This window comes from Callospermophilus lateralis, chromosome 13 (genome assembly GCF_048772815.1).
Source record: "Callospermophilus lateralis isolate mCalLat2 chromosome 13, mCalLat2.hap1, whole genome shotgun sequence".
In the NCBI taxonomy this organism is placed as follows: domain Eukaryota; kingdom Metazoa; phylum Chordata; class Mammalia; order Rodentia; family Sciuridae; genus Callospermophilus; species Callospermophilus lateralis.
The window spans coordinates 10,221,845-10,235,402 of NC_135317.1; the positions used below are offsets into that span (position 1 = coordinate 10,221,845).

The 13,558-nt window shown below is 39.6% G+C and overlaps 1 pseudogene; it reads right to left on the reverse strand.

Moving 5' to 3' along the window:
• Positions 1–10,439: 10,439 nt before the first annotated feature.
• Positions 10,440–11,781, reverse strand: LOC143379669 (E3 ubiquitin-protein ligase SH3RF1-like; annotated as a pseudogene).
• Between the last annotated feature and the right edge of the window lie 1,777 nt (positions 11,782–13,558).

A 13,558-nucleotide genomic window follows, 5' to 3' on the forward strand; every position in this document is an offset into this window, starting at 1 on the left:
AGTGACAGCGGCCACGGCGTAGCTGGCACCGGAGACCGCTGACCTCATATTCTTACCCAGAGTTCAGCAGTTTTTTAAACAGTTTCTTATATGATTTAAGTTACTTCCCACAGCCCTGAAAGTATTATTTTTGTTTTATTCATTCAAATTGGTGTTTAGGGAAATATACCCAAATCCTCCCATAGCTATTGGGCGAAATCTCCATAAATTTTTCAAAAACTGCAGCTCATAAACCTTTTTATCTTTTCTGAATTGATCTTTGGACTTAAAAATGCATCACATCATGGTCCTAAGTCATCATGGAGTCAGCTTCTTGAGTTATCTTCCTAAAATGCCCTGGGGCTTCTTTGTGTTACCCATGGACACCTTCTGAGCCAAGTTATGGTGTGGGTGGGATGGAATGTTTCGGTCCCTGAATGTATTTGTGGATTCATTAGGTTCAGCTGTGATTGTGATTTACAGCACATGTAGGTTACTAAGACTCTGCAGTGTGGACAGATCACTAAGGTGAAGTCAGAGTCAAGTCTCACAGCTCTAGTTGGAATTCCATGTGACATTTCTGGGCTCATAACCTAACATATCTACCCTTACTTAGATGTCTAAATCCACTTTTGTCAAGATTCTTCAACCCGAAATACTGTACCTTCAATGAAGAGGTGACTCTCTCTGTAGACAGTAAGGGAAAAACCCCTATATCCAAGTAAATTCACAGTATATCTAGTCAGAACGGATCCATGTTTTGCCTTCCTGCTCTTTTGTTACTTCTAGGTTATTCCCAGAGAGGTCAAGCCAGGTGTAGAACTTCTACAGTGCCCTTGGATTTGGGGTTCACCACCCTGTGTGTTTCTTTAGAGCAGGCCAATGTCACACTGAGAGCTATTTTATTCAATGTCCAGCCTATCTCAAAATGATAGGAAAATAGAAAACATCCAGGAGCCAGGGTGGGGCAGTATGGAGTAGGCTTTAGGCTCAGCAAAGGCCTCTTTGTGGCTTCTGGCTCCAGATATGTCATTACATTTTCTGACTCCCATTTACTCATTTCTAAAGTGGGATTAATAAGACTTGGCCTATGGGGTTGTGATGAGAATAAAGCCCTAGCACACAGAATACATCAACAGTGATGTAGCCATTCCAAGTTACATGACTGTGTGTGTAGGATTGTTTTTTATATTCTTGAAACTCCACACTAGCATAATTTTTACTGAGAATTTCAAGGTGTAGAGTCCCTCTGTCTGAGTCTGCTTGAGTTTATAGTTCTGAGGTTCTAAATGATGTTTCTGTGTAGATTCCAGCTTTATTTGTTCAGACAGAGTAGCTTAGATTTGGTCATTTTAAGTTAACTCAGACAAAACTAAACTAGCACAGTTTTCATAGAAGAGATGCCTGCAAAAAATGAGGTGGTTGTGTCTGAATAAATCTGCACTGTATTAGATAGTAATTAAATTTAAACAGCTTGTCATATCAATTATGCAGCTCAATTTGGAAGCCAGGACTGTTGGTTTTACCTTTTTGTTATTTTTTTTTTTACCTTTCTGTGAAACTCCAGATGAGGTAGAATCTGTTGAGTTGCTTTCATCTGTGTGTTTATGTGAGCTCTTCCCCCTTTATACAGATTATGAGGACAGGGACTGTGGCTCTTATGGCCAAGGCTATATTGCAGGTGGTTAAATTGACCTGGTTACTGTAACAAATATCTCTACCTCTGCTTCTCTTGCAGACAGTGAATCTATGAATGCATTCTGTCTAAAACCCTTTTTCACAAAACTCCCTGGAGAAAGACTGTTGGTTATCAAAACTGCTCACTAAAGACACTACCAAGTTTTTTCATGAATTTTAGTTCCCTGGGCTCTTGCAGAGGGATGAGCTGAAATCTCACTGACCACTGACTAATATGCACAAAGTATCTAGGCCATAGGTGTGTTGTCTTTGCTATTGCTTTACCTTTGCTACAATGAAAATACCAGATGTTTGCTATATATGCACTAATTTAAAAGAATTTCTTGAGCAGAGAATAAAACTGTTCTACAGTAATGTATGACTGCTTGAACTGCATCAATATTTCAAATGTTTCCATATAATTGTTATTTTGCTTCTATGGTTTATTCATTTATATAATTAATTCAAAACACTGTAAACTCTTGAGTGAAGCTGCATCATTTCTAAACAGATTTTTCTTGAGCTTCTAAAAACATCATCCTAAGATGGTTATCAATATCTAGAAATTATGTTTTAAAAGCAACTTAGGTGAGTTCCCTAGATTCTGAAGAGTTGGTGTCTTGCTGTGGTTGACGTGGTGAGTGCTGTTGGTTTGCCTAAGCCATGGGGTAGAATGCAATTGACCTGGGATGAGCTAAACTACTAATTTGCATGGGCCACTTTTAAGAAAAGTGTATGTTATCTTGTAGCTGAATGCATAGCAGGAGAAGACTCTTTCCTGGTTTCCATGTGAGTGTTCTCTCTCTCTCTCTCTCTCTCTCTCTCTCTCTCTCTCTCTCTCTCTCTCTCTCATGGTGCAAGCACTCTACCAACTGAGACATATCCCCCAGCCCCTCTCTATTAATGTTTTGATTTCAGAATTCCCAATAACTGTGCTCATCACTGATGGCTTCCATGCTAAATGTGTGTGAATAGACTTGATCCAAGACAACTGTACCTTGTGACAGAGTGAGAGGCCATTCTGTTATGGAACCTAAAACTAGTGCACTTCTTGTTTTGCGTGTCACATTTGGGTCTTTGAATTTTTCAAGAATTGTAAAAATATGACAGCTGGGCATATTCATGTATCATTATGTGTAAAAGACACTGTACTTCAAAGGATGGATGACAAGAGCCACATTGACCCCAAGTGAGTTGCGTGCAATTGCAGTAATTCACCTGAACTCCACATTTAAGTGTTAAACTGCAAGTTGTGGCCCTTGATGATGGAGTTGCACTGCTTGTCACCACTTATTCACACCTAACACATCCTTTTCCACCTGCACCTCCTGTCCTCAGGAGCACCAAGAGTGGTGAGTGACAGTGTATCTCTGATCAGTCAAAGGATGCAGACCTGGTTAGACCCAGACATGTAGGTTCCTCAGTCAGGATCAACTTCATGCTCATCTTTCAGAACACTGGTCTGGAAGGATTCATTGACACAGGAAAAGTTTTGATTTCTTGGAGGCCATCAGGTTAGTCTCTACTGCATGGTGGGATGAGGAGAAAAAGAATAGGACCAGGACAGCCACCCAGAGCTGGGAACACCCATGGAACAGTGCAAAATAACATGCAGCTGTGAAAATGAAGAATATTAAAATTTGAAGTTTCGAAGAAATAAAAAATTTTAAAAAGTGAACCTGGATTTCACTTGTATTCTGCCTTATGGTTTCTTTCCATCATGTTCCATACAAGTTGGTGGAATATACCACCATGGTTTTATTGTCACTGAGGGGAACATACCAACATTTTGTAGGATGTCATTCCCCTTGTAGTGGGTGAAACTTGGCCTGCCTTGGTTATGTCTGTGGTTGGTAAATTAACAAGTTTGTATTTGGGAGACAGATAAAATTATATCTTATTGGCATTTTTTTTAGTTTATAGTGTATTGATTTTCTTATTTGAATCTCACTGATTTTTGGATGTATATAAGTATGTTTCCACTTATAGGGAAGTTCAGGTCGACTTTGAGAAAGGTGGTTGGCTAGTTATGAAGGACCTGAATTCTGAGCTTCTTCTCCTTTTCTACAAGCTGTCACAAACTATCAAAATATAACATATTGCTAATTTTAGAAACATTTTGGGGTATCTCTGTGTTACCTTGTGTGTTGCTTGGAGCACAGTTGAAAGACTGTGAGTGGTTAACTTGTTTGCCAATCTAATAGAAAGCTGTTAGATTTACTAAAACCAAAAGTAGAAATTCCTGCCATGAGAGCTGTATCTTCTTATGTGCACAATTCTTTAATTTTCTAGAAATAGAATGCAGAATTTGAGGTAAATTGATTAAACGTGGAGCACTTTCTCTGTGTGCATCATTGTATTTATTTATTTATTTTCACTGTGTGCATCACATGTATATATGTAAATGCTTAAAAAAACAGGCTTGGAAAAGCATACACCAAAAGGTTGAGTAGTTCCTCCAGAGAGTGGAATGAGTGCAATTGTAGTTGTAAAGAAAATCATAAATTTTCAGTGTTGTTTGATTTCTCTGTAAGGAATTTGTTTTTAAATGTGCTTCTTTTTATATTTGATTTGAAAATATGGAATTTTTTTCCTAACTAGAGACTTGGAAATGTCCATTTCAGGCTGAGGGAGAAAAAGACATGAGCAAAGGATGTTTAGGATGCTGAAACAGTACTTTATGAGTATGCAATTTTTACACAGTGGTAATAGGAAGGGCAGCTTGATGTTGCCTGAATTGTTTGTTGTGGTACAGTTGTCCTGAATTGTTTGTTGTGGTACAGTTAATGCAATGTCATATTGCATTAGGTCTATAAGTGAACTAGGCAGACACATCTGTGGATGCCAAATATTTGATGGATACCTTGGTAGGAAACCTAATTGAATTTACATGGCCTCTCTAGTGCCAGCAGGCCAGATACTGCTTTGAGGTTAGCTTGGAGACTTTTCTCTACCTAAGGTTGCATGTTTGTCAGGATGAGGAGAAGGTAACCAGTTTGTGTTTTGAAAAGAGGAGGCACATGGCCATGCTGCTAGCCAAAATTTTGCTTTTGCCAAAGTCCACATGTCTGGATGAAACTGGTGTCTCCATAAAGCAAGCATGAACCACTTGTCTACTTGCTTGGGGCACTTTTCTGGAAAGCTGGGGCAGACATATACACAGCCAGAATCACTATGACTGAGAGTGAATGCCTTGTGCACTCTAAGAGGCTCTGTGCTCTGCCACAGTGGCAAGCTGGATGTTCTGCTGTGATCTGGGCATTCTGAAGAGCCCATCGTGAGGATTAAGATTTCTTTCATGACTTGTGAGCACGGTCACAGTGAGGGCAAGCAGAGTTCTTCCAAAGTGAAGTTCTAAATATGAAGATTCTAAGTAATGAGACTGAGGGAGAAATTTAAAACTAAAATTGACATTGTGCATGTGCTTGTGAGTTGGAACTTTCATCACAGATGTCCACAAATGTTAGGCCTTCTCTGCTGTGCAGGTGCTGGGAGTCATTTGGGTTTGAGCCATTCAGTTGTTCTTTGGTTAATGAACAGGACCCTTTATTTTCCAGTGACCATCCTGATTTTTAGGAAGCAGAGCAAAGGCTCAGCATCAATGCTATAGTGAATATATATGTAAACATGTCAAGGTTATTTGCAGGAGTTTAGATTTGATCTGAGGAATACATTTCATAGTTGACTTTAAATGATATGAAGTTGTGGAAATAATTCTGATGCTTATGATAAGTAGTTTCATAATATTGAGAGAAAATGGACAGTGTCACAAAGGTCTGACTTTTATGGCTTCAAGTTTTCCTGGACAGAGTAAGTCTTTTACTGACAGCTCTTCCATTACATTTGTAATGGGAAGAAAGATGTGGCCCAGAGAGAGGAGTCAGAAGCCAAGTCACTGAGCATTGCTTTTGAGGGTCACTGGCAGGTGCCTTCCCACTGATTCACAAGTTCTGAGAGTCCCTGCAGCAGGCAGGGACTGTGGAAACATGAAGTTGGCTTGGCAGGACAAAGTTGTTGCAAAACTGTGTGGGTTTTGAGGATCTTTAAGAGATCATAAGATGTTTAGGCTGTCCATACTTAAACAGTATGATTGGAATTAAGGCATGAAACAGTTTACAAATCTCTAGTGTGTGAACATTTATCTAGAAATTGCCATGAAAATGCTAGAACATTCTGGATGATATGAGCAGGTGTATATTTACAGATTTTTGTTCTTTTATGATTTGTCAAAATAGAATACAGGTAAGAACCATTGCTAAGAAATGAGTGGCTTCATGTGCCTCAACTGGAGAAAATTCATTATACGGGAGACCAGTGATGCTCCCTTGCTTATTTTGAATTGTCACTGCGTTCTTGATATCATAGTAAGCTCTTCGTGTACACTATCTCCTTATTTTTAACAACAGCATTATGAAGGTGGTATAATTATTATGGTGTCTTTTTAAGGGAAGGAAATAAAAAAAATAGAAAGGTAAAAACTGGTAAGTAGTCAGGCCAGGATTCTTGCTCAGTGGTTCCGTTTATATAGAATACATGCAGTTACCTATCTTAACATGCTGACTTTAAGGAAATTAATAAATGTCAGTCTGAAATCAGATTTACCCTTAGAATATTTCTTTAATGGAGAAGACAGTCTTGGGTTTTATTTTGTGTTTAATGTATTTATAATGCCCTTTTGTTATGAAAATCTCTTTTGAGCACCAGGTCATATCCAGTTGGACTATGTGCATCCTGGATCCTGGTTATATCAAGCAGAAGCTTGCATGATTAATAAGGGTGAGTTCTCTAACTTGCCAATCAGTTCTTATCCTGGTTCCTTTATCTCTTTGGAAGTCACCTTTTGAGATTTCCAGAATGTATGATATTGATTAAATAGGAAGGCTAACAGAAACAAGAGGGGAAAATGATTGAAGAGAAAATAAACAGCACACATGTGCAGAATGGGGAGCCCAATGACTATATACCAGATTAAAGGCAAAATGTGACACCCAGTGAAAGTATTTATCTTTGTGCTTAAGCATAAGCTGTGTAAATGAATATTGCATACCAGTGCAATTTTATATTTGCTTAACTGCCTTATCAATTTGAGGCAAGTATTTTTTCTATGTCCCTTAAATGTTATTCATTTTTTTTAAGGTGGAACATCAAATTTTAATCTTGAAACATATTATCTAGTCCTCAAATTATTAACATAAAAAGAAATGATAAATTATGATTTTAAATTGCCATATGACTATGTAACAAGCCCTTTTTACAATATTCATCTACTGTCTCCAAAAAACCAACAGAAAACCCATACATGATATTAGCTATTGATGTATTTACAGATGAAATTCTAGACAAATTTATAGTAAGAAGCTAATAAAAGAAAAACTTCAATTACATTATAAAAGGTATAAAGACTACTACAGGTTGAGTTAATTTTCACCTGTCTTTCTTTTCACCTGTCTTTTATTCATATTTTAAGTTTAAAATATGAATAAAAGGTGAAAATTAACTCAACCTGTAATACAGGTGAAAATTAACTCAACCTGTAGTAGTCTTTATACCTATTAAAATTTTTATAGAATACACTAATTTCATAAAATAAAGAATATTACTAACTTGTTTATTTCACAAAACTTCATATATTACATGGATATCCGAGTATTTTTTTTTTTTTTTTACTTCAAGACACAGGAAAATAATGTAAAGTGTTTTATAAAATCAGAGGTTAACGTAGGAATGATTTCATTTTCATCCACATCCTACATTTTTTTTAGTTGTTGATAGATCTTTGTTTCATTTTGTTATATGTGGTGCTAAGAATCAAACCCAGGGCCTCATACATGCCAGTCAAGTTTGCTACCAGTGAGCTGCAGCCCCAGCCCACATTCTATATCTTTTTAAGATGATGAACCTTTTTGCTATTGGATGAAGTTTTTTCAGTCCATGTTTCTATTTACAAGCATTAATTCTTAATTTTTTTAAAAAAATGTTGTTTTAGTATTAATTCCCATGGAAAACTGTGGTAACTACCTCACTACCAGGCTGCTTTCCCTCCTTTTGTTCTCAGGATGCTGCAAACCCTTGACTGTATGCACCATAGTGAAATTGGTAGAAGAGGCCAGTGACAAAGAATGGATATATATATAAAAAGGTAGGCTCAGCTGGATCCTGCCACAACTGGAAGGTGTGGACACACTGGCTCCTTCCAAGCCTTCCAGAGCTTTCATGGAACAGCTCCTGGATAAACTCTTTCTTTCCTTCTGTCTGCTGGGAGAACACAAAGAGCATTTTTATTTATGACTCCTGTGATGGCTGATGGACACCTTACCCAGGGAGGGAGAGACTGTGCTCAGCAGACCTTGGTCAGGAGTGGCTTTGGGGTAGAGAATACTGGTTATTTTACATCTCCTCCATTGGTCAATTCTGAATGCAAACTAAACTCAGCAGAAAACTGCAATGAAATGTACACATCATGCACATCCATGTTACTGTGGAACATGCAAGACGGTTTGAAAGAGCCACAATGGATGAATGTAAAATTTCACATTGTTTCTTCAGCATTTGACTTGAACACAAACACATAATTTACCACCATATCTCAAAAATGTTCTGGACATGTAGTTCATGGAGTAAAATGGAAATTACATTTCATAGCCATTCTTGGACAGCAAGTATAAGATTAACATTGCCTACTTTACAAACAATGAATTAAGCTGCTTCTGTCATAAAACTAAATATTATTTCTGAATACATTTCTGTCAATGCTTGTGTTTTGTTTTTCCCATCACTTCATTGGTTTCATTCTAGGAAAATTAAAACCTATAAAATTAAATTGAGGATTAAATTTTCAGGTTGATTCATGATCAAAAGTAGAAAGAAAGAATCATTGACTTTTCTTTTCTTGAGTTTTTCTCCCTAGCACAGGCCGTTACTAATACTGATTGAGTTGTATGTTTAGTTTCTCAAAGAGGAAAACCCAAATTAGAGAACCAAAAGTTCTGTCTTAAGGAACCAAAATATAATGATGGGGAGCAGGGATTAGGGAGGGAAGATGCATTCTATAGCACAATGAATCTCTTGCTTTAACAGGAGATAATCAGTTTCTCCTTGGCTCTAATTTCATAAATAATTTCTTGAAATCATAATCCAAAGAGTTTATCTATTACAATAAAATTTCAGTTTTAAAAGAAGCAAATACATCTGCTAAGCCTTGTAAACAATTATCCATTTTACTTATACATAGAAAAATGGTTGCTCAGCACAAGGCACACCTTAAAATCCCAACTGAGTGGTAAAACCCAGACACCTTCACTCTGCTGGCTGGTGTGGCTGTGCTGAGACTGGGGAGTAACACACCAACCCCCTGCTGAGCTCCTGACCTTCTGGAATTCCACACATGTGCTCTTTCCATCAGACTACTTTGTGCTCTTCATTTATGTGATGTGATTTTAAGTCTTCCCAGTGTTTGTCTCCTCCAATGTTTTCCACAAAGCCTCCTAAGAAAAGCCCAGTTTTTCCCATTGCATTGTAATGTGACTTTTAACCAGCCATCCTTACACTTTTTATGAAGAAACATCATATCTCCTTTATGTTCCCAAGTTCTGCCTCACTCTGGGGAAGATAGGAAACCACCTCCAAGGGCCTTTCACAAACAACAGGCTAGACGCATTCATGATAGGATCCAGTGAGGAACATGCTTGATGAGGAGGTGAAGCAATGGGGACTGCAAAGTCCAGGGAGCTAGTTTGCAGATGGAGTGCTTCTTGATCCAAGACTGTGCCTGCTGTTGCTGCAGTGACTGGGCCATTCACGTCCATGAGGCAGGAGCCAGCCCTGCCATGGTCTCCCCCAAGTGGTAGCTCTGGAACATGGCTCTCTGTAGGGGCAACTTGCCACAGCTTAGCCCCACATCCAGCTCTACTTCCACCTCTACTTCTACTTCAGCAATGCTGGAGGGGATACTCGGGGATTCCATTTTGTGGTGGCACCAGAAAGCAACTTCAATAAACCCTGATTTTCTGTTTTACTGTCCTTGTCTAGTTTTCTTGCTGAATTGCTCCCACAAGCTGATGAAGAACCATCTGGAGTTGTGGGAAGTCCAGGGAGAATGGTCACTGTCTGGCCACTGGGCTTGGTTTTATGAGAGGCAGTGGTGATACATGGGGAGATCATTGAAGTGCCTGAAGCACAGGCCAGGGCGGCACCAGCTTGGCTGAACCTGACAGCAGCAGCATGGCCAGCAGAGTCTGCCATTGGTGGCAGAGGCTATGGGGAGGCCAGCAAATGGTGGGGCATGCCCACAGATGCAGGTAGCATTCTGTACCTGGATGGGCATCAGTGCTGCTGTGGGGTGTTCTTGATTATGTGCCACAACTGTCCTCAATTCATTGTGGGCTTGGTTGACTGTCCTCTGCCAAGGCATGTGCAACAGGACCTTTGTCTGAAGACTTATTTGGATGTGCATTGCTGACACTACAGCTGTAGGGTGTAGTGTTTCAGCCATACCATTTCTCTGGAGCTTCTGGGCAGGCCCTCTTACAGTGAAAGGACTGACCTTTGTCATCCCCTAACTTGTCTGACCCACAGTATACATAGGAACTTTAATTTGGGTAGCATTTGTCACTGTCCTTGTGAGAGATGCCACGTAATTGCCAAGGAAAACCCCAATTTCAGTGGTATCCATTGACATCCCTTTGAACCACCCATCCTAGTAATGCTTAAACACTAAAAATGTCTCCCCTCTTCTCAGTTCTAGCTCATCTTTTTTCTGGGAGTATGTGGGTGGATAGTCACATTCACACTGGGGTTAGTCTGTCTGCAAAAATGTGCAATCTGTACAGTGTATCCTGCCATGGGTCTGAGTCCCATTTCAGCAGCAGCAACAGCAGCAGTAGCACCTGGTGTTGTAGAGTCAAGGACAATGACAGCCAGGAGATGGGGTGGTGGAAGGGAAGGATTCATAGTTCCAAGGTCAGCTGGGTAGGGGACATCCAATGGGAAAGGGAATGAGGAGCCAGTTGTCACTGAACTGCTTGGGAATGAGGTCACAGTTAACTCAGTGGTACTCATATGAACTTAAGAAGGGGCACTGCAGGAATCCCAGACAGTTTGCTGATCCTCCCATCAACTGTGGGGTTGCTAGAGCTGATGAGGAAAGGAAGGGCTGATCTGTATGGAGTGGCAGTTCTGGGATGCCTGGGAAGACTTGTTTACCAGGGTGAGGGAAGTGAAGGAATGCTGCTTTTTGATGTTCTTCTTGGTGTAGAAGAGCTTTGGGGCAGTGCTGCTCTGGGATGTTGCTGAGGGACATTCTCGAGCATCAACTCCTGGCATGGGAGGCTTATCCTATTTCATCATCAGTTTAGCAGCTGAGTTAAACTCAACGTGGGAAATCAGAAATATTCCTACTTTGTCTGCCAACATTCCTTCAGCCCACTTTTCATCTATTCTGTGTATCACAGTCAGAAAAGCATCTTTTGCAAACAGAAGGCAATCTTTGTTCACTTCCCTGTCTTTTACTTCAAAGTCATAAAGTGCTTTGCACTGAGGTGGGGGTTGAGGTAATGGTTGAATAATCTGCTAAATGTTGGTGGGGGAGGAGCCATGGATCCCGCTGACTTCCCCGTGTTACCAGTTTTCATCAACTTGTTGCAAAATGATGATGTCATTTTGGTGAATTTAAAGTCACTAGGTTCATTTCCCTCATAGTTATATAATGCTTTGTTACATGGTAACTGTGTCAAAGTGTATACCCCACACTGGGGGGATCCAGACTTGCACCTGAGGCTGCTGTCTATACTGGAAACCCTGTAGATAATTTGTGGTACAGGTAGCCATAGTGCTGCCCTAAGCCATGAATGCATTTGTGCAGTTTGTCCCACTGCCCCCACCAGGGCTAGGTTTCCAAGGCCTCTGCTTGATGCTCTCCAGAATCCTGACCATCAGAATGTTACTGGGAAGCTCCTCAACACCTAAGCCAACAAGGTTCCTCCACGCAGAAAAACTGAGGGAACCTAGGATCCCCAGGAAACATTATTTGCAAAACTTGTGCTGGCAAGACAAGACTTTTGCAGAAGCATCTAGATGTTCTAGACACACAGGACACTTCAAAAGATCCAAGAAGGCAGATTCACTCATCTTGATCTATTACTAAGAGAGTCTTCAGAAATGTTCATACTTTTGTGCAGCTCTTAAAATAATTTGTGTAACATCCATTTTTTACTTTGCTCTTGCATCTTGCCTAATCCTCGTTTTTTGTGGTTCCTTGTGCAGCCCAGCCTTGCCCACTGTTAGCTCTATCTCTGATGCCACAGTACCCCCAAGACTTCTTTATGCTGCCTCCCCTCACATACACACACATAAAGTATGCCACTTCCTCCCACTTTACCAGCCTTAAATGTTATGTTTTAAATCAACAGAATGCTTGGTAGGTTTGAAACCAATATGTTAGAGTTAGAATAATCCAACTTTCAAGACTGGCTCAATTATTTTATGACTATGACTTTAGAAAAGTGACTTAACTTCTCTGGTTTCTTATTCTCCTGTGGTAGTAATAGTCCCTGTTGTAGAGAACAACAAGAACTACAGACAAAGCTCCAGTGCAGTGCAGGTCAGAATACACACTCCACTGTGGCAGCTATTGTTACCCTGAGTTTAAGAATGTATCAAACAAGAGCAGTAATGACAGTGTCTTGTGGTGATGGGCAGCTGAGGGTGCAGAGGTAGAAAGCACCATTACTCTTTCTGTGACAGCAGCTGGAGGATGCCAAGATAGATGGGGCCTGGATGCTTGATACTGGTGACATACTTATGGCTCTCCCTCTTTTCTTGCAGAATGTCCCTCAGGACCTGTCCACCTGTACCTTTGTGCTAGAGTAGTTTCTCTTGCTGCAGACTATGCAGGAGATGCTGGCTAACATGGTGGAGAAGTTGGAAGGGGCAAGTACCCTTTAGACTGGAGTATTTTAGTGTGTTTAGTTGCTATGGGATGGTGGCTCTTACAGGTATTGGAAATCTTGTTTGCAGAGATAAGTAAATGGCTTTCACTTGTGACTCCCTTGGGGTTGACCTTCTGCTTTACCCAGCACTCCATAATATCTTGAACTTGAAAAGAGAAATCCAAGCAAAATGTGATATGTGAGGCTGCCTCTTGTGCTCATGGAAACAACCTTTCTTGGGCATCTGTGTGTTTCCCTGCATTTTCAGAGCTCTGGCTGTTCCTGTTTTCACCAGTTGTTTTGTGCATGACTTATTGTTATTGACCATTATTGTTTGTCAAATGCCTTTGACTGTGTGGCTATGTTCTAAGCTGTTGTTCAGTGAGTAAAATTTCTTGGCATTGCTACAACTTTAAGTCATAAAATTAGGGTGATACAGCTTTATTGAATTGTAATATTGCAAATAGCTAATATTTTCTTTTGAAAATTAACACTTTTATTTCTTTATTCAAATGCAGATATTTTCCTTCAAACGTCTATCTGGTTATTTTAATTATTTTCCACAAGACATGCTCTTACTGACTGGGCTAGTCCTAACCAATTCATACAATTTTAAAGTTAAGCAGGAGGATAAATTGTCACCTTTGGGGGTCTTCTCTAAATTTTAAGGGGCATTCTAAGTGCTACTGTTGTGTAGTTTAATACTGGAGTATTTCCAGGAATAGAATCAAAATTTTTCTTTTGTCATTAATGATCTGTGTATTGCTATTATTGTTGAATTATTATTCCAGATGAGATCATAAAAGAGACTAATAATACATGGTTCTAAAAATGAATGATTAGTTGTGTTGTACATATAGTTTTGCATCATCCATGTACAAATCTTATAGCTCTACAGTTTAAAAAATTTTAGCATCACAGCTTAGAACTTTAATCAGGCTGTGAATTAATTCTAAATTAAATTTTAACATGCATAT